The sequence below is a fragment of the Suricata suricatta genome, chromosome 6, assembly GCF_006229205.1.
Source record: "Suricata suricatta isolate VVHF042 chromosome 6, meerkat_22Aug2017_6uvM2_HiC, whole genome shotgun sequence".
Taxonomy (NCBI): Eukaryota; Metazoa; Chordata; class Mammalia; order Carnivora; family Herpestidae; genus Suricata; species Suricata suricatta.
This window is the reverse complement of record NC_043705.1, coordinates 124,121,664-124,141,253: the sequence shown is the minus strand read 5'-3', so window position 1 is coordinate 124,141,253 and position 19,590 is coordinate 124,121,664.

Here is a 19,590-nt window from a genome sequence, read left to right as displayed (position 1 = left end):
TGAGGTATAATTGGCACGTAGATTATCCCACCTTGAAGATGGTACAGTGAACCAAGAACAAATGAATGTGACTAAATTTTGAAATAACTGCTTAATCTCTTACCATAAAACCTGATGACGCTGAGCCTCTCTAAGAAAATGGATAATTTAAAACTAGAGATGAATATTTTAATACCAGGGTCCTGTAAGTATTCTCTGAAAATTAACACTCTCTGATGTCATGGAAATAATGAGAGCCATACTTCCATCATTCTGTGTGTGTCTCTCTTCCTTCCCACCAAGACACCGGATCCCAGTGAATATAAATGATTACTGGAAGAAAAAAATAGTTTTCACAAAGTCTCTGTCCTGATAGTAAAGGTTATTGACAAGAAAGCTGGAAGGAAAATGGGAAGAGATAAAATGTAATATTTACTTTGGTCACTGAGGAACTAAAATTCATTCATTATAAGCAGGTGACTTTTATGGGTTGCTTCAAGGACTTTGAGGCCCTTCTGAAAAAAATTTCCCCCTCCATTCAAAAGGAAGAGTTTCTTCAAGCCACTAAGATGTTCCCTAAAAGAAACTGGAAGTTTTAAAATGTTAAGCTGCTGTGCATAAGTTCACTTCATGTCCACTTTCTGCTGAAAGGCCTAAACGTTTGTCCCCAAATAAAAAATGAAATCAAATGGGGGAAAGATGGTTCCTTGGTATCATAAGTGAGGGATTCTGGGCACAGTAAACACATGTTTTTTTTTACAGAGCTTTTAGCCTTACAGTTTAGTTGCATAAAAGGAATTTCAGAAACAAATTGACTCCATTTTCAAATGGAACAAATAAAACCTGGTGATTCAATTTTAACTCATTAAAAAAAATGTTTGGCTTGGAATTCATTTTCAGCTCCAAAAAGTTGTACGAAAATTTCTTAAAAGTTGAATCTCTATCTTAGAAGCATCCAAATTTTGTGACTCCAAATTAACTTTAGAATGTTTCCATTACTTTCACTTTTAAGTACATTAATATTAGATGTCCTGATTTGCTAAGTGGACCTTACATCAAATGCTTTGCCTTGAAATCAGTATTTCACTGAAGATAATAATGTATAAGCTATGAATTAAGAATTCCTCAATTCTATATATTTGAGGAACATAAAAGTATGCAGATGAAAGGGAAGAACGGAGTTGATTCTTGGGCCCAAACTAAATAATTAAATGAGGCACACCTAAATTCATTTTCCCTAGGAACCAAACCACCTAATAAATCATCTTACCCTAGTCACTAGTTTTGAAGCAATATAATTACTTTGGAAGAATGCTCTAGAAAGTCATGATCCCCCACTATTTTGAAAGGTATCCTCTAAAAAGGATCATTTTAGAGTAATTTTATTTTTTATATTTTTGTCTAGATGAAACCGTTTTTTGAATTATGACAGGGTCAATGCTTGACCCAGCCAAGCATTTACATTTAACACTAAAACCCAGTCTCCTTTATCAGATTATAGGAGTAGAAAGATTAAGACTTAGTCTATGGATCTTCAGGAAAATGAACTATTTTCTCAAGGCTAACAAACAGCTTTCTTTTCCAGAGAATACAGAATTACAGGATGGTCTCCTTAAAAGTTCAGTGACTATTACATTTGCAGCATTTTTAATCTCCCTTTGGCATCTTTATGGAATAGTTTTCTAAGGGGGTAATTCTCTCAACTAAAAAATATCAGACCTTGACCGTAGTCAGTGTGCAGAGAAATACCCTCTTAGAAAGGAAATACGTTGACTTACAGACTTGTTAAAAGTTAATAAAGAAATAGCTCATTTTTAAAGCCAGAACTTTATGGTCTCTGCATCGTCAATTTAATTTAAGCATTGCTGAGACAATCTTTAATCTACTCCCCATTTTGTAATACCTTATTTATGATGCATTTTCATTTTTTAATTTGGGGGGAGCGTTAGCCCGACAGATGAAAGTGCCAAAAGGAGGTCAAATGGAAACAAAGCCTATTACCCGCTGTATTTCAGACAGGACGGAGGCACTTAGCCTGAGAGCCACTGGGTTATTAGATTAATTTCAAAAGAGCTTTTACAAGTTGCTTAATTCTATTTTTTTTTTAAACCCATGGACCACAAACTCAAATTTCTCCTCAAATGGGGTTAATCTGACAAATGAGGCATGGACCCAGCGTTGTGGAAAAAGCATTCCGCTATAATGAGATCTTGGTCTTTCTTGCGAGACTGTGTTATTTATGTAAATATGTCTAGAGGCACCTTCTATAAGCTTTTAGTTTTCTATGATCTATTGGTTTAGTGTTTATTAAGGAATCAAATGTATAGAACTACTGGGCATTCAGGGGGAATGCTGTGTAGCAAACCAACTTGTCTGCTCGAAAGAAACAGAGGAACGCTTCAAAATCACCCGTATTGTTTTGTTTGTGATCATTTTCATTGCTTTGGAAGTAAACTGCAGAAGACTAGGCCTTACAGTAAATACTACGTGTGTCCTCAGTAGTACCAAGCTAAGGCGATTTGGCATTCTCCTACTGTGATTTGTGATTTTAAATCTAGAAAATAAAAGCTTTTTGGTATTGATTGTTTTTAATTAAAAATACTCCCAACTATAAATTGAAGCTGCTGCCATCCTTGAAGATTCACTGGCGGGGGTGCTCAGTCAGACGGGTTTTCTCAGTAGCGTGGGCTCTGGCAGTGAGGGCACCGGAGAGAAACAACCCCTGCTCAGCTTTCATCAACATTTCTCATTGGGGATATTTTCATAACTTCCCAGTTTACATGAGAAAGTTTCCTGTGTTGGAAGGAGAGGTAAGACAACGACCTTACAGCTCAGTGTGGCCGGGCCTTTTGGTGTAGTCAAATGGCAAATACACGCTCCTTGAAATGGCTTCTTTTGTTTTCCTTGGTTTTCTTAGACGTATACATTTGAAAAGAATGCAATTTAAAAAGTGATTTCTCATAAAGAGTAAATATGCCTTTTGCAAATCAATTTTTGTAACAAGTTATTTATATGATATTACTTAATAAACTGTTTTTTTCTACCTTGTTTTTTTTAATTCTCTCAAACTATTGTTTTTAGACAAAGATTTCAAAAAAAATGTACATGCTCTTACACACTTTATATCTTTCTAAATCGGCGGTTCGAACCTCTCGAAGGGCTAAGTAAAGCCAACTTGTCATACAATAATTAGCTTGTAAGCAATAGTCTCTCCCAGCCAGCATTATACATCACCGGCACTGCCCTGCAGCCTCCTCACTGCTGGGGCATCAAGAATTCTACTGTTATTTATGGAATTGCTGTATTAAGAAGAAAGCCGTTTATCTTCATGGTAATTGCTTTAGATAAAAAAAAGGCAGTTCTATATTTTTGCCCATCCCAACTCTCCATCCTTTATTTCACTCCCATAGAAAAGAAATGTCTATGGACCTCTGATTTTAAAAAGAAAAAGAAAAAGCAAGAGCCAGACCAGAGGGAAATAAGGATAAAATCCTTCCAGCATTCTGATACTATGAGTAAATAAAATGTTTTTAGCATATTCAGAGCTATAATATTTCATATGCTGGTTCTTTTTTAAGCTGCCTCCTATTTCTACAGATGCCGTTTCATAATTTTTTTAGCTGAGAGAATTCATAGCTTTGCAAAGGAGATTTTCATTTATTCATTCATTTGTTCAGTAGCAGGCAGTCCACTGTGTGCCATGAACTACTCGACAGTAAGCCAAATACATATATTTTCCCTTCTCTGCAGAAGTTCATGGTCCAGGAGGAAGGGCCGCCATAAGCTCATAACTATAGGTGGCGGGAAGGTGTCTTCAGAGAGGTAGAGATGCAAGTATTCGCTCATAGGAAGGAGAAACTGTTTCTGGCTGGCTGGAGCAGTGCGTGGGAGGTTTAGGAATAAGTACTACTGAGATAAAGGGAGATGAGAAACCAAAAAGAATAGCAGGGGAAAGAAAAGAGAGTGATGTTTAAGCAATGCCATTGATCTCGGCTGAGGCTCCCTGAAGGCGACTGTGCTGGGAAAATGTATGTGGCACAAGCACACTGGATCATCAATACCATAGCAGCTGGTTTTCGTTGTGAGTTTTTGCGGGGTTTTTTTTTTTTTTGCCGTTTGGTTTAACATTAACTTGGTGAGAAACAGAAACCCATGGAAAGGAATGATGGTGTTAGAAACACACCGTTTATGAAGGATATGTAAGTTGCCCAGTAGTATGCACTCTGTACTAGAGCTAAGCCTCTCCCCTGTGCCCCACATCTTCATGACCCCCAGGCAAGCAGAGTCTGCAGGATCCGGGAAACTACCTTGACCTAGGGTAACACAGGCGGGAAGGCAATGTGCTGCCTCAAGGACCCAGTTCAGGAAGCAGATTCCTGCAAACATTTAGACAGTCTAAGCCAGTTCCCATCGCCAAAACAAACCACTTCCCATAACAGTTATTAGTATGTGTTAGAGTAATTCACTCTAGAGGCTATGACAGACAAAATCCAAAACCTCCATAAAGTTTGCCTCCCTCTTACGGTGTTCAGGGTGGTTGTGGGCCTTTCTCCCTCTTGTAGCTATGCCATTCGGAGCACACTGCCTCCAACATTTAACACGGCCAGGGAGGAGAGTTTGCTGAATGATCATATGAGATGTCTCTATGGGGCAGGGCCTAGAACATGGCCTATACCACTTCCGCTCACATCTCATTGGCCGGAACTCAGTCAGATGGCTGTAAACCAACTGGATAGTGGCTGGGAGATAGAGACAGGCAAACACATGGGTATCTGGGGATAACATGCTGGTGAGTATAACTTACATGTAAGATACACTTAATATGTATCTACCACTTATAGGTTCAATCTCTGTCAATCTTGCAATATCTTTCCCAATTCCCTCCAGTTTCAGTCATCATAATAAGCCACATCCCATAATAATCACGAGATTGTTACCAAAAGCACCAGTAGGAAATCATCCACAAATTGAATCTTCATCTTGAAAACCCTTTTATTTTTTCAAATGTTTATTTAGAGAGAGAGAGAGAGAGCAAGGGAGGGGCAGAGAGAGGAGAGAAAGGGAGTTCAGAGCACACTCCATGCTGTCAGCACAGAGCAAGACATGGGGCTCAATCTCACGAACCTGATCATGACCCGAGCTGAAATCAAGAATCAGATGCTTAACTGAGCCACCCAGATGCCCCTGAAAACACCTCTAAAAGCTATTAGTCTCCCATCGTTGACTTCAATGCCCGGAGTACATATTTCTAATTAATTCACTCATAGATTAATCTCCCAGATGTAGCCTTAGAATCCCTAACAGGAATGCCCCAGTAGCCATCAACAATACAGTAATATGGACCTATTTGCTATCCCCAACCCAAGAGATTAAGTCCTCCAGTGGAAGATGTATTTTTTCCTTTTTAAAAAATATTTTTCAATGTTTTAAATTTTATTTTTGAGAGAGAGAGAGAGAGAGAGAGAGAGAGAGAGAATGGGAGCAGGGGAGGGGCAGAGAGGGAGCGGGGGAGATACAGAATCCAAAAAGGCTCTAGGATCCAAGCTGTCAGCACAGAGCCAGATGCAGGGCTTGAATTCATGAACTGCAGGATCATGATCTGAGCCAAAATCAGATGCTTAACCGACTGAGCCACCCAGGAGCCCCAAGACTTATTTTCTTTCATTTTAAGTTTTGTTGACTACCACCACTGACATTTGGGAGAAGCATTCTGATCCTGAGATTGTGAAATTTTTGGAATAATTAAGGAAGCTAAAAGGCTCAGCCTGCCATTATAATTAGCCTACATCTTTATTTCACAAATCTGTACCAACAAGCATGTATCTCTTTGTTGACTGATTTCAGCTTGGGGAATGCATCTCCCTTCAGGGGTAGCCCTGAACCTCTGCATTCATTCTGCAGAAATCATGTGAGAACCTGTGACAGGCTCGGCATGGACCAAGGTGATAGGGACACAGGGGTAAAAAGAGAGATCCGCTCCCTGCTCTCCACATGCCCTTCTCTCGAGGACTGCCATGATTTTAATCTCCATTATTAATCTTGGTTTGCCCGACTAAACATTTTATGTACTGAATGACATCCTGATTCTTTAGATCGCTTTTCTAGGTCTCATATTCCTGAATTCAATACTTTTCTAAATATGCTATGAATAGATATGGCTCTTTAAAAGAAGTAGATTGTCTTCTACTTCTGTCTATGATATACTTATTCCTTTTTTTAAATGTCTCTCTTGACATATTAGATCATCTTTATTGCTTCCTGAGCCATTTAGTCTCAAAAACTAAACTTTTAATGGCAAATATGCCTTGTTTGCACATTGGTAAGAAAATGTCTCCTTATAGTCAGTAAAGGATAGGTTTTATTAAAGCTTTTCACTTTGCTTAGCTACCTGATAATAATGTCTCACTTGTATATAGCACTTTAGAAATAACTATTATATATATGACTTAATATAACTCTCACAAAAGCCCTGCACAATAGGCTGTATCATTCCCATTACACAAACAAACAAAGTGGGGTCATTTGTCCCGAGGTCCCGTCACAGGAATTAGAACTAAAATCACTTCTTTTAACCCAGGTGCTGCAAGACCGTCACCGAAACCTACGTTTTTCTTCTTTGTGTGCAGAGTCCGATCTCATCTGTTTGAGAGAAATATTTATTGGGAGGGAAAAATGACTCTTTCCCCTTTATACCAATTCAGATGAGGCTGGACTAGGCTGATGGCTGTAGCCTCAAAGACATTCCTATCTATAAAATCAGTCCAAAGGCTTGATGAAGAAAAAACAAAGCCTGAAAAGCAAAAATCTGCCTATTGACTCCAATTATCCAACTGATTTCAATTACAAAATTAGAACAGTGTTCCCAAAGAAAAGTATTCCCAAGAAATATAAACTTCCACCCAAGACAGAAAAAGCTGTAGTTGTTTATGTGATAATAATCTTGACAATATCAATAGTTCAGACATCAAATTGTGGTAAGCCCTGTGTTGGGTAGCAATTCCCTATGTAACAGGAGAGGGAAAAGGCAAGGACCGAGAACTTCCTGTTGCTCCTTAAGCAGTTCAGATTTCATGACCAAAGCAGGCGCTGTGGAGGAAGGAGGGAGACTTGCTCTGTCCATGAGCACCCATTAACTCCTGGTAACACGGTGGCTGTGAAGTCCCCAGAAAATCCAGTTGCCGAGTGAGGTGGTGTCTGTGTGGCAGAGTAGAAACTAAAAATCTTTGCTCATAAACTACAAGTAATGTATTTTCCATATTTTTCTATAAGTGAGCTTAATTTCTATTTTGAACCTTAATCTGGTGAGCAACAGGAAGTCAACGTCAGTCTTTTGGAGTTTCTTTCCACAGCCCTCCCTCATGTTATAGTGAATTTCTAAGAGTCTGAAATGACATAAAGAGAGGGGGTAGCAGAAAGAGGAGGAAGTCAGAGCCTAAAACTAACATGCTTAGGGAGCTGGGAAGTGTGGATGAAGACCAGGAAAATAAAACAACAACAGTGTAATTAGCCCTCCCTGTCTGTTCTCTCACCCATCACAAAACGGGGAGGCTGAAGTTTATTGATCAAAAGCGTTTATTTATGTTATTGTCATTATTTCTCATTCTCAGAAGGTCAGGATCAAAAGCTTAAGAAAGACACCTGATTCTCTCCTGACTTATGGCTTCAGCAAAGATTCAGAAAAAGCTTCAAGTTCCCTCAGAATGTCACTGTTTCCAATTTAATACTAATTTATAATGGTGTTTTCTTTTCCTTTACTATCTCAAGCATTACAAAAAGTATTCCTTTATAGTATTAAAATGTATTAAATAGTATGGTAAGATAGAAACAGTCTTCACTGATTTCTGAACATCTATGTGATGATGTTACTACCTTCCTTATAAGTATAAAATATTTTTATCATAAATCAAGAAGAGAATGACTAGTGTTTTTGGATTTGTGAATACATTTTCATGAACAATTTTGCAGTTACAAAAATTAAATCAAAATTGAATATGTATTTAACAAATAATTTATGTTGGAAACAATAAACATGATATATCCAAACTGTTTAGTTCCCTTTGGATCCAAAGAAATATACCTACTTTAAAAGAGTTGGGCAACATGTCACCAAAATTCACTGATAGCTCTCCGGTGAGAAAGGTTGAGAGACAGACTGACTCCAGCACTAAGACTGAGCACTAAGACCGAGCATTAATAGCCTGCCGCAGTCCGGTCCAACTCCAGAAACAAGGGCTGTTTGATATACTCCACAGGCCACAGGGCATTCCAAACTCTGGAGGCTTCATCTTCATTTTATTAAACATATTTAAATGTACCCACATTTCACCTTAAAGACATGAATCAGGTTGCAATTTACTAGTTTACATAATACAATTATATATGCCATTAAACTTTTATTGGGATTTTTTTTTGCAATTTTCCTTCTGCATTTTGAAGCCCCCCCCCCCCTTTTAAATTTAGGCTTTTTTGTGCTGTAGCTCATCTGAGAGCAAATAGGTACTGGGTGTATCGTGCCTAATGTGTTCAAAGACATCCTAAAGTGAAGATAGGATTTGGGGATCTTCATGTACAGCAAGTTCCCCAGTGATTTTTATACAGACCAGAATTCTAGACAGATGTGAAGCTACTGAAGTAGCAAAGGCGAAGGCATACTCAAGGAACCGGGGACAGATCAGTTTGACTAGCAAAGAAGGCTCTGGAAGGGATAAGGAGACATACAAGTTCTACTACTCTTGCACATGTCTTCCAATTTCCCTTGACCTACTGGACACAAAGCATGTACTTTCTAGCAAATGATAAAGGGAGTAACACAGGCGCCCTCCCTAGAAAAGTGTGCAAGTTTCCAGTTAAAATACCAGGAGTAGCTCACACACATCTATTGAAAACTTCAGGTAAAGCTCTCCACTCCCTCACCTTTTTTTTTCCAGAACTTTTCTGGCTACTTTCCCTACATGTGTCAGTCAACAGATAAATAATTAAAATCCCTCTAGAGTTGATTCACCGAAGTTCTCTCTTCTTAAAGTCAGCTGTTATTCTATGAGCCTCAGCTGGGGAGCGCTTCCTCTCCCAGGGCCCAATCAGAGTACCACTTCAATTAGCTTAATTGGAAGAAGATACAACCAAACTTTCAATTAAAGTTCTAAAGGAGCTATTAGAACAGCTATTTTTGTCTTTTCAGAAAAAGCTCTCCTAATAGTCATTTTTTAAAAGGTAAAAATCCTTAAAGGAGAAAAGGTGAGCATAATCAGATCAATTACTGCTCTTAGTCATTTCTGGAACTAAAGCTGGGTCTTTTCACTTAGGTAATTTGGAAGTAAGCCACCTATTCATTATTTTATTAATTTTAGTTGTTATTAAATTAATATATGAATGTTGTCTAAAATGCCCCAATAGTTCTATAAATAAAGCTTATAGCAAAAACTTAACCACTCAATACCATTCTCTTACCCAGAGGTAATCCCTTCAACTCCTCCAGATAGGTCTGCTCGTATTTGCTTCCACATTTCTAAACAATGCTCATATTAGGTTGAATCATAAGATATGGTCATTTTGTGGCTAAAAAGTGGTAAGTATCAACAACCTGAAATAGTTCAAACTAAAGCTACTATTTCTTGTGTTTATAGTTTTGAACACTGTCCATTGACTTCCTGCTATGGAGGGTAAAATATTTAGATTTCCTACAACGCCCTCAACGTATACCAACGTGTGGACTCACACATGCATGCACACACACAGACACTCACTTTGCCATCCATCCAATAAAGTTATAGCACAACTGGTAATTAAGAGTTTACATTTACCCTATGTAAATATGGCTTACAGTTGAGCCTTATCCTGTACTATAACTTTCTCATTCAACTTAATTTTTTCCTGAAACGCCTAATTACCTCTTTTAAAACAATTTGCTTAGCTTTCAACCTACCTATCATAATTCAGTCACAAATGTCCTGACATGATTCTTAAATTCCTTTCAACCATGTAATCTCTAGTACTTTTCTGTTGCTTACAATAACACTTCAGAAATTCTCCATCTCTCCCATGTTATGAATAAGTTTTTTTAAACATTATCTTCACTGCTTATCTCTATTTTTTTCTAAGTTTCTTTTCAGTATTTGCTTAGGTCTTTTTTCTTCCACGTGAAAAGTCTTCTTCGCATGTCTAGTGATTGTTAGCTGTCTGTTCATACTTAATAGGGAGGTCCTGAACAGCTAAGGAGAAGTCTCTGTGTCCATTGGTGGCCTCACCATAGGGTCAATGAAGGAAACTGATGCTCTCACTGGAGCATTTGTAAATCTTTTGCCTGGGTCAGTTTCCACTGAGAAGACACCTCCAATCTCCTCCCTGGGGGTCCAAGCATGGCTTCCAATATTCAGAGAGGATCCCAATGTTCATATTCTAGATTTTCGCTTAATCTGTCTTGAGGTGCAGCTATTCCCGCTGCCCTCAACTGTACCTGCTGTTCTGAGCAGGGAAACAGAAGTGAAGAAAAGTCACCTGATATGCCGAGTAGGAAGAGGATCTGGGGTCTATGTGCTCCTGATACAGATTCACAGTCAATCTGATTTCAGCCACTCCCTACACTCTGACAGTCAAAGGTCCTTGACACCCCTAATTCCTGACCTGGCCTGAGGTCATTATGAATCAGGTTGTTTCTTACCGGATTCCCACCCCATGCTTGAAATTAGGCTTCAATTTCTCTATTCTGCAAAGTAAATTGCCACTTATTTATCTTCCTTTCAACTCTTAAAGTTGTTTTTTAACGTGTTTTTCCTCTGTTCATTCAATCAGTGACTGTGAATGAATATTTATTGTGATAGATATTTGGGACTACAGCTTTGAACATGACAAAAATTTGGGGTTATGGTATAGCAGATAAATAAGCAGGTCTAATAAAATGCTCTAGAATAGAAGTATGGGGGGCATGGATATTATAAACCATGCCTTCTGAGAGGAATAAATGATTATACTAAACATTGGAAGACAGTCTGCCATGAAATGAGATGAAGAACAGCTAAACAAAATAAACAGCCTATGAGAAGATTCAAAATTGACCCAGACCATGGTACATTTAGATAACTTTAAAAGTTTGTGTGATTGGAGCATTGTGCAAGGAAGAAGCATGTTGAGATATGAAAAGTAAGGAGAGTGGAGATAAAGTCATAAAGAGCAGTATAAGACATTTTAAAGAGTTTGTACTTTATTCTAAAATGGAAGCCATGAGAAGACTTAGAAAAGGGGAGTGGTAAGATTTTCTTTTGAAAGATGTCCTGGGAGATGGAATTACAACAAGCAGACACAAGAGAAGGCGAGCGTGGTCATTTGGACAGGTGAAAATATATGGTACTAATCCAGTGGTAACAGTGACTTCATGTTTATGTCCATGAACTCATGAGAGATTTAGAAGGATTTTGCTGACTGACTGGATTGTGGGCCATCCCTACATGTTTCTGGACTGGGTGTGTATGTGGCTTGTAATACCATCACAGACAAGGTCCCATAAAAGGAAAAGATTTGAAGAAGGGCAATCTGTTCAATTTAAGCACGCATAGTTTAAGGTATTCATGTGACATTCAAGAGAAGTCAAGCAACAGTTGAATATATAGATCTGAAGTTTAAGAAAAGCAATCTGGAATACGGATGCAACTTTGAAAGCCAGCTGTATATAGATAACAATTCCAAGGTAGGAAAGATGAGATTGTGCAGAGGAAGTCTGTAGAGTGTGACGGGAAGAGGAACAACACAAAACCTATGAGAGCACCAGCAATTAAAGGATAAACAAAAACAAAAACAAAAAACCTGCTATGTAGGCTGAGAAATATTTTCTCAAGAACGAGAAGGAAATCGGGGAAGTTGGTGTTTCCAATTTAGGGAAAGGGTTATAATAAAGATGAAAATGTCGGGGCGCCTGGGTGGCTCAGTCGGTTAAGCATCCGGCTTCAGCTCAGGTCAGATCTCACGGTTCATGGGTTCGAGCCCCGCGTCGGGCTCTGTGCTGACAGCTGGCTCAGAGCCTGGAGCCTGTTTCGAATTCTGTGTCTCCCTCTCTCTCTGACCCTCCCCTGCTCCAGCTGTCTCTCTCTGTCTCTCAAAAATAAAATAAAAAGCAATAAAAAAAAATTAAAAAAAAAAAGATGGAAATGTCAACAGTATGAAATGTTACCCAGGGGTTAACTAAAATAAGAACTAACAAGTTACCCATAGACACAGAGAAAGAGAGGTAGTAGATGACCTTGGAGACAGTGATTGCCATGGAGATGGGACATTAGCCAGGTTGTTGGGTAAGGATGTGAAGTCCTGAACTTCGCCAACTCCCCCTAGAAATTAGGTAGCAAGAGAGTATAATGGTGAGGATGTGAGGTACTGAGAAGATGACAAATTTGGGGTTAGGAGCTTCTGGAGTTTCTGCAGAGAATAGGAGAAAGAGATGATTACAAAGAGAAGGCTTTCCAGGTAGCATTAAGGTGCAAGTTGTTTAAGACCATAAATTTGTAGAAGGTCCAGTGTCTATAGCCTGAAGTGATTAAAATTTGAGCCAGCTCCTTTTTTCCAAAAGCCTAAAAGATGTAATGTGATATAAAGTCATTCACCTTTCCATCAAACTTGGAAATAAGGAAAATAGGAAATTTAGGGAAATAGTAATACTGTGTTTTATAGAACAATTCAGCAACATATTTATCAATGTGAAAATTTCAGTCTCTTGGCAATCTACTTCATGGTTTGAAAGATCATGTTTCTTCAGAGAAAAAGCCTTTAATTAAAGCTCTTAAACAACCTGTTTGATTATTCCTGTTCCTTTCGTTTCGAAGGCTATTCATTAGGTCCATAGGGAATGAGCAGTTTCCTAAACTGGCAAGACCCCCCCCTTCAAATCTTGAAATCCCATGCTGCACTGCACTGACTCCTTTTGTTTTAAATCTGTGTGATTATCTAGGAAAGCAGATGACCTCCATAATCAGGTCAGGGTTATCTCATTTCACTTGAAAACTTTTGTAGCTTTGGTGCTTAGATTATCTATCCTCACTCAAATTTGGTTTAGGTCTACTTCCATCATAAAAGAGTCTTTTTAAGATTCTACTTTGTTATTGGTGAGTAATATACAATGTATCTTTGGGAGGGATAAGGCTATTAAAGATATTCCTGGTCATGTTATTATGGTACATAAAGAATAATTTTTGACACCATTTATAATATGTAATTGGTCCTCTTTATTTCTGCTTCATTGGTAAAACCCTCTAGGAAATGGTATGCACAGTCAATACAATATGTTATACATCTTTGTTATCCATTGGTGTACCTGCTGTGTTATGTACATAGTGGACTCCCAATGAATATTTATTGAATACCTGAATGAGTGAACTTTTATATCTTTGAAGAAGAGTTACTCTTTAATATCTACTCTTCAGGAATATCAAGCTGTGTCTAAAAGTAATCGAGTATGACAACTGTAATATTTTCCTAAGCTTTTGTACCTTAAATTTTACATGCTCTCATATTCACATTTATTTCCAATAGTTAGTGCATAAAGCATCTTTTTTATGTTTGCAATGATCCCACATAGTCAAGATTCTCAGTGTTGAGCTATCATACACATTGACTTTGAAATTCTTGGATACAGTGTTGGATGGTGACTCTGGAAAAGACATTAGATTTTTTTTAATGTTGAATATTGCAGCTGGGCATCTTAATAAAGAGAAAAGAGGTTGAATACCTGGGGGACAAGTGTTATACACACACTGAAAGGCAAGGCTCATCTCTTCTGAATACATGATAATGGAGAATGGTGCTGAGCAAGCAGAATGTTCAGGATATTAGTGTGGACCATGGAAAAATGCTGCACAATCAAAGCTGACAGAATAAAAGTCTCATCTAAAAGCTTTGAAAACAATTTTTTGAAATTTCAAAGTAGGTTATTTTTTTTAAGATTTGGGATTAATATTGTTTCTGAACTTTGGACCCTTTGTGAAAAGACAACATTGTTTTTCTGAATTTTGCTACTTATGTACATGGGTCTATTGTTGGAGAGTGTGATGAGGAGAAATAATTGAGGCACAAAGCCAGAGAGTTCAGGAAAAAAATTTTCTTCATCACTGGTTTAGATAAAAAAATAATGGTTTTCCAAACAAGCAGTAATGAAATGGATAAGTTCTTACATGCAAAAAGTATTTTGTTCTAAGTTTACTCTCAACATCCCAAACATGCAAGACATTTAATGTGGGTTTTGCTTCCAGCAAACTCTTGTGCTAACTTCTGTTTGTTTCTGCATCCATTTATTCAATTGCTTCTAAAAGCATTTGTCAGGCACCTGCTTCATGCAAAGTTCTTTAGAAAGCCATGTCAGAGATAAAAAGAGAGTAGGCTTCTTGTTTATCCTGAAAGTGTTGTTAAATATTTTCATGCTGGAAATAGCTCAGTATTGTTCATTAAAAATGGTTGTATATATTCTCACCAGTTAGAAGGAAAAAATTACTTGATACCCCTAGCTATTTTACCTGTAATAGCTTCTTTTCTAACTAGTCTGTTATGTGGCTTAAGTTAATAAACTCCCAAGGAGAAATTAATAGGCTACCTTTCCATTTGTAGAATGGAAAGCATTGAATCATGCTTCTAAGTATTTCAAAATCTTTTACTTTGCATTATTTTGCATAGAGTGAAGAAAGAAAAAAGGTTTACAAAAAGTATTTTTCCCATCTGTAATAAAAATTTTAAAAGAGACTAATAATCCAAATCACAAGTGTCCCTCCTTTCTCGTTCAAATCATTAATTCCTTTCATAGAATTAGAGGGAAAATTATGATTAAAAAACAAATATTTAAGCATTTCTTATTGGTATAAAATTGTATTTTATGTAACTAAATATCATTTGGGAGTACAATCATTTGATACATATTTTTCACTGTTAACTTGCCTCTATATTTTCTATAAAAGAGAGTTACATATGTTTTTTAGATAATTTTCAAATTTGGAGAAAAACAGTACACCTTAAATGTGTTAATAGAGCAGTGTTTTTATTATAACTTTAATAGTATTCATTTGATTAAACAAAATTATGTTACCAACAAATCTGCATCAAATATTTTTCTCAAGTATCAAAATAACTTGTAATTAAGGAGCATACTTAATTATCAGAGTTCATCATCCTTTGAGAATGAATGTTGTATCTGTAAAACCAAGTGCAATAATAAAACATATAAACAAAAATACAAGATATGAAACCCTGCATTTTTAAAATTGGCTTGACATTTTTCAAATTGCCTATTGTGAATAGATACTTACTAGAAATAGAAAAAAAAATGAATGACTTTAAAATGTTAATAAGCTGGTTGTATAAACAAACAGGCAAACTGATAAAATAAGACAGTATTCTTAGAGACACCTGTTGAGACATGTGCCCAGAACTTGGTTGGCTGGAGGCTGACAATCAGACCTCTGGCCATAGTTACACAAATGCTTTTGCTGTCTCAAGTTTTGTTTCTGTTACTTAATAGAGTTACTTACATAGTTTTGTTTGGAATATTTTGCAGAGTGAGGAAAGTAAAAAGGTTACTTACTTTTGTTTCTGTTAACCAAACAAAATGCAACTCAGAAAACTCATGAAAGTGGTAGTTTTGGAGCAAATAAGACAATGGTCGGATCCCAGAACACTCTGCTCAAACACTAATATGCTGATAGTAGAGGGAAGTCCATCCTATCTTCCCATCTCCAACATGGCTGAGGCGTAGGAGCCAGCTAAGGCAGCCCAAACACCGTCTGCTACCAGCCATCAAAACAATAATAGCTCTGTAAGGGAGCCTGCCCGCTCCCCAATGTCCCCTCAGTATGAAGGAAACCAGCCAAGAACTTCACAGCACATCTCTTTTCATTCCATTCTTCAGCCACTTACACAGGTGTAAGGCTGCCACTTCAGGCCAAAGAATGATCCTGGAGTAAAAATGCAGGGGATGGCTACAGCAGCTGACCGTCCTGTCTTATGCTAGGTACCCTGCTGCAAGCAGTTTGCGAAGATGGCCTTCGAGGAAAGGTGCTCCATTCTGTCCATCAAGGCAGGCCATGCCTTGCTGAGCCTGAGTTACCAGCCCTTTCTATTCCCACATAACTGCTTGCCAGGAAGAACAGGCTCCACAGGAACCCACATAAGGCCATTTCAGCAGTACCTAACAGACTGGAACCACGGTCTCTTTGTGTTAACCTTTCACAACTCTCTCTAGACGCCCACTGGCACTAAATGGAAAGCCTCGTTCTTCCCTATCATTAGACTCTCATCAGGTAAACACTGTGAACGTCAATGTCTCTATAAAAATCAAATTTCAGTGAGAAGAAGCAGAAGAATGATTAGACCATTTTTCTAAACACCTTTGAGTTGCCTACGCAAAACTCTCCAACTTTGCTCCAATGCTGGTCACACCCTAAGACAACAATAGAGGTTGAGTTGTACTCTCAGATCTGGACTAGACACTGTTGGGTGGATATCTGCGTGACCCTGGTCTAAACCCAGGGTTGGGGTGGGGGATAAAATAAAAAAAATAGTAAACCCAGAGTCTCTCTGCCTGTGGTAAAAGTAGTTGTCAGGATCTGTCAGTGAGGAAGGGGTGAGATCCCCAGTAAAGACACCCAATTAGCTAATGAAGAGGACGCTGTGAGAGAAGTGTCTGTATCTAACTCATAAAACATTTTTTGGAAGGGTTGATGTTCAAATTGAGTTTTAAGAATAAGCAGCAAGTTTCCAGAAAGAATTGGCAGTCATCTTCCAAGCACAGAGTGGTGCAAAAATATGCCTCACTGTAGCAAAGACTACAGCCAATGATAAATGTGGGAGAAATTCAAGCTGGTAATACTAGGCCAAAGAGTCTGAGTTTTCTTCTAAAGGCTAGAGGAGGTCTTTCCTTAAAGGAGTTGAAGAAGAAAAGGTATATACTCATAGTAGGGATTCAGAAACCTCAAAACAAGAGCAAGGTAGAGAATTGAGGTTAGCCCTCAGTTAGGAGGTTGCTATAGTAACTTAATCAAGAAGTGATGAAGGCTAAGAGAGTAGATCATAAAAGTTCTCACTACAAGAAAAAAAAGTATGACTATGTGTGGTGAGGGATGTTAATTAGACTTAATTGTGGTGATCATTTCCCAATATACATAAATACTAAATCGCTATGTTACACACCTGAAGCTAATATAACACAATGTTGACTATATCTCAACAACAACAACAAAATGTAAAAAGTAATGAAATTTTCTAAATAAAACCACTCAGTGAGAATAAAAGCTAGAGGACATATCTCGGATGTACATGTGACAGAACTTGTGGCCTAAGAGTGAGGAAGAGGAAAAAGTGGAGGCTGGGATGGCGGGCAGCTCTTTCTGCTCTGGTGACCGTGAGAACGATGGGCACACAGGGAGGGAAAAAGTTAGATATATTTTGGTTTAGTCACACTTTGCAAGAGCAGTGCAATATTCCCTTAACTCTTCCCATACAGGATTTATCATCCTGTTTTTCTCTTAAATGTATCAAATTAGTGAATGATATTTATGTATTAGTTTTCCATTGCCATGTAAAAGTTTTTACAGAGTTGGTTACTTAAAACACTCCCTTATTAGCTCAGAGTTCTGTAAGTTCCGAAGTCTGGCATGGCATGCCTAGGTTCTCCGCTCAGGGTCTCCCAAAGCTAAAATTAGGTGTCAGCTGACCTGGGCTCTTATATGAAAGCTCTGGAGAAGAATCTTCCAAGTTTATTCAGGTTACTGCCAGAATCTAGTTCCCTGCGTGGGCACCTGACAGTTACTTTCATTCTCCTCAACTGATGTTGAGCCACTGACTGAAGCTGATTCCATGCACACCACGGAAATGCAACAGGACATGGGGGTAAAAGTATAGGCTCTAGGAGCACCTGGGTGGCTCAGTTGGCTCAGCGTCTCACCCCATCTCAGCTCAGGTCATGGGATCGAGCTTTGCGTTGGGCTCTGTGCTAAATGTGGAGCCTGCTTGGGATTCTCTCTCCCTCTCTCTCAAAAATAAATAAATAAACATTTTAAAAAGTACAAGTTCTATAACTGATCAGTAAAACTGGGATAGTAATAGTACCCTCATAAGGTTACTGTGAGGATTACCTCGGTTTGGTATATGTAAACCATTAAAAATTTTTTAATGTTTTTTGTTTATTTTTGAGAGACAGAGAGAGATAGCGTGAGCAGGGGAGGGTCAGAGAGAGAGGGAAACACAGATTCTGAAGCAGGCTCCAGGCTTTGAGCTGTCAGAACAGAGCCCAATGAGGGGCTTGAACCCACAAACTGTGAGATCATGACCTGAGCCAAAGCTGGATGCTTAACTGACTGAGCCACCCAGGCGCCCCTATGTAAACCATTTAAAGCAATGCCTAGCACATAGTAGCCATTCCATAAATATTGGCCATTGTTATTGTTGATATTGGTTTTTAATTTTTTAATTTTTTATTGTTTATTTATTGTTGGAGAGAGACAGAGTGTAAGTGGGGGTGGGGCAGAGAAAGAGGGAGACACAGAATGCAAAGCAGCTCCAGGCTCTGAGCTGTCAGCACAGAGCCTGATGTGGGGCTCAAACTCACAAGCTGTGAGATCATGACCTGAGCTGAAGTCAGATGCTTAACTGACTGAGCCACCCAGGCACCCCTGTTTTTTAATTTTTTTAATGTATTTTATTTACTTTTATTTTTTTGAGAGACAGAAAGAGACAGCATGAGCAGGGGAGGGTCAGAGAGAGAGAGGGAGACACGGAATCTGAAGCAGGCTCCAGGCTCTGAGCTAGCTGTCAGCTCAGAGCCCGACGCGGGGCTCAAACCCACCAACCGTGAGATCATGACCTAAGTCAAAGCCAGATACTTAACCGACTGAGCCACCCAGGCACCCCTGTTATTGTTGATATTGTTTTTTGTGGTATTATTATTCCCCATTCTATGCCTCCATGATGATTCCTGCAAAGTTAATGGATATTTTTTCCCTCTCAATCTCATCTAGGTGGGCAGTGCCTTGGTACGGGATGTGGAATTGACAGTTTCCAGGAGGGAATAACTGGTGAATGCCTCAGAGTTACAGCACCTGCTATTGGAAAACTGCGGAGTGGGTGTAGACTGTTGAGTGTGAGTTCACTTTTGGCATCCTCCTGGAACTGGGGCCAAATGGCCCTAAATTTCGAAGCAATCCTTCGTAGTTTGAGGTTGTATCTGTCTCCTGGTTTCATTAAAGATGGACTCTTTTGGTAGAAGTTGTGTTCCTTTCAGTTGATATTAGAAAGTGGAGCTTAATACAATTATCTTTATGCTGCCATCTTTAATATTTTTAAATCCAGGAATATTTTTAAATAAGTGAGAGAATGGTGTGTTCCTTTCTCCACTGAAGCTTAAATATGAAGACATTATAAGAAGGATTTAGAGTTAATGCAATGTTCATAAAAGGATAGTTTAATCCTCAAAATCAGTTCCTAGGGGAGATTATTAAATCTTATTCCCATTTTGTACTTGTGACTAAATATTTTTTTATTTGGAAAATGGTTTTGCATTAGGAATAGAAATGTATTTATAATATAATATAAAATCTTGGTAAATACCTTTCATGTTACTTAAAACTTCTCTGAAATTTCAACTGACTATAA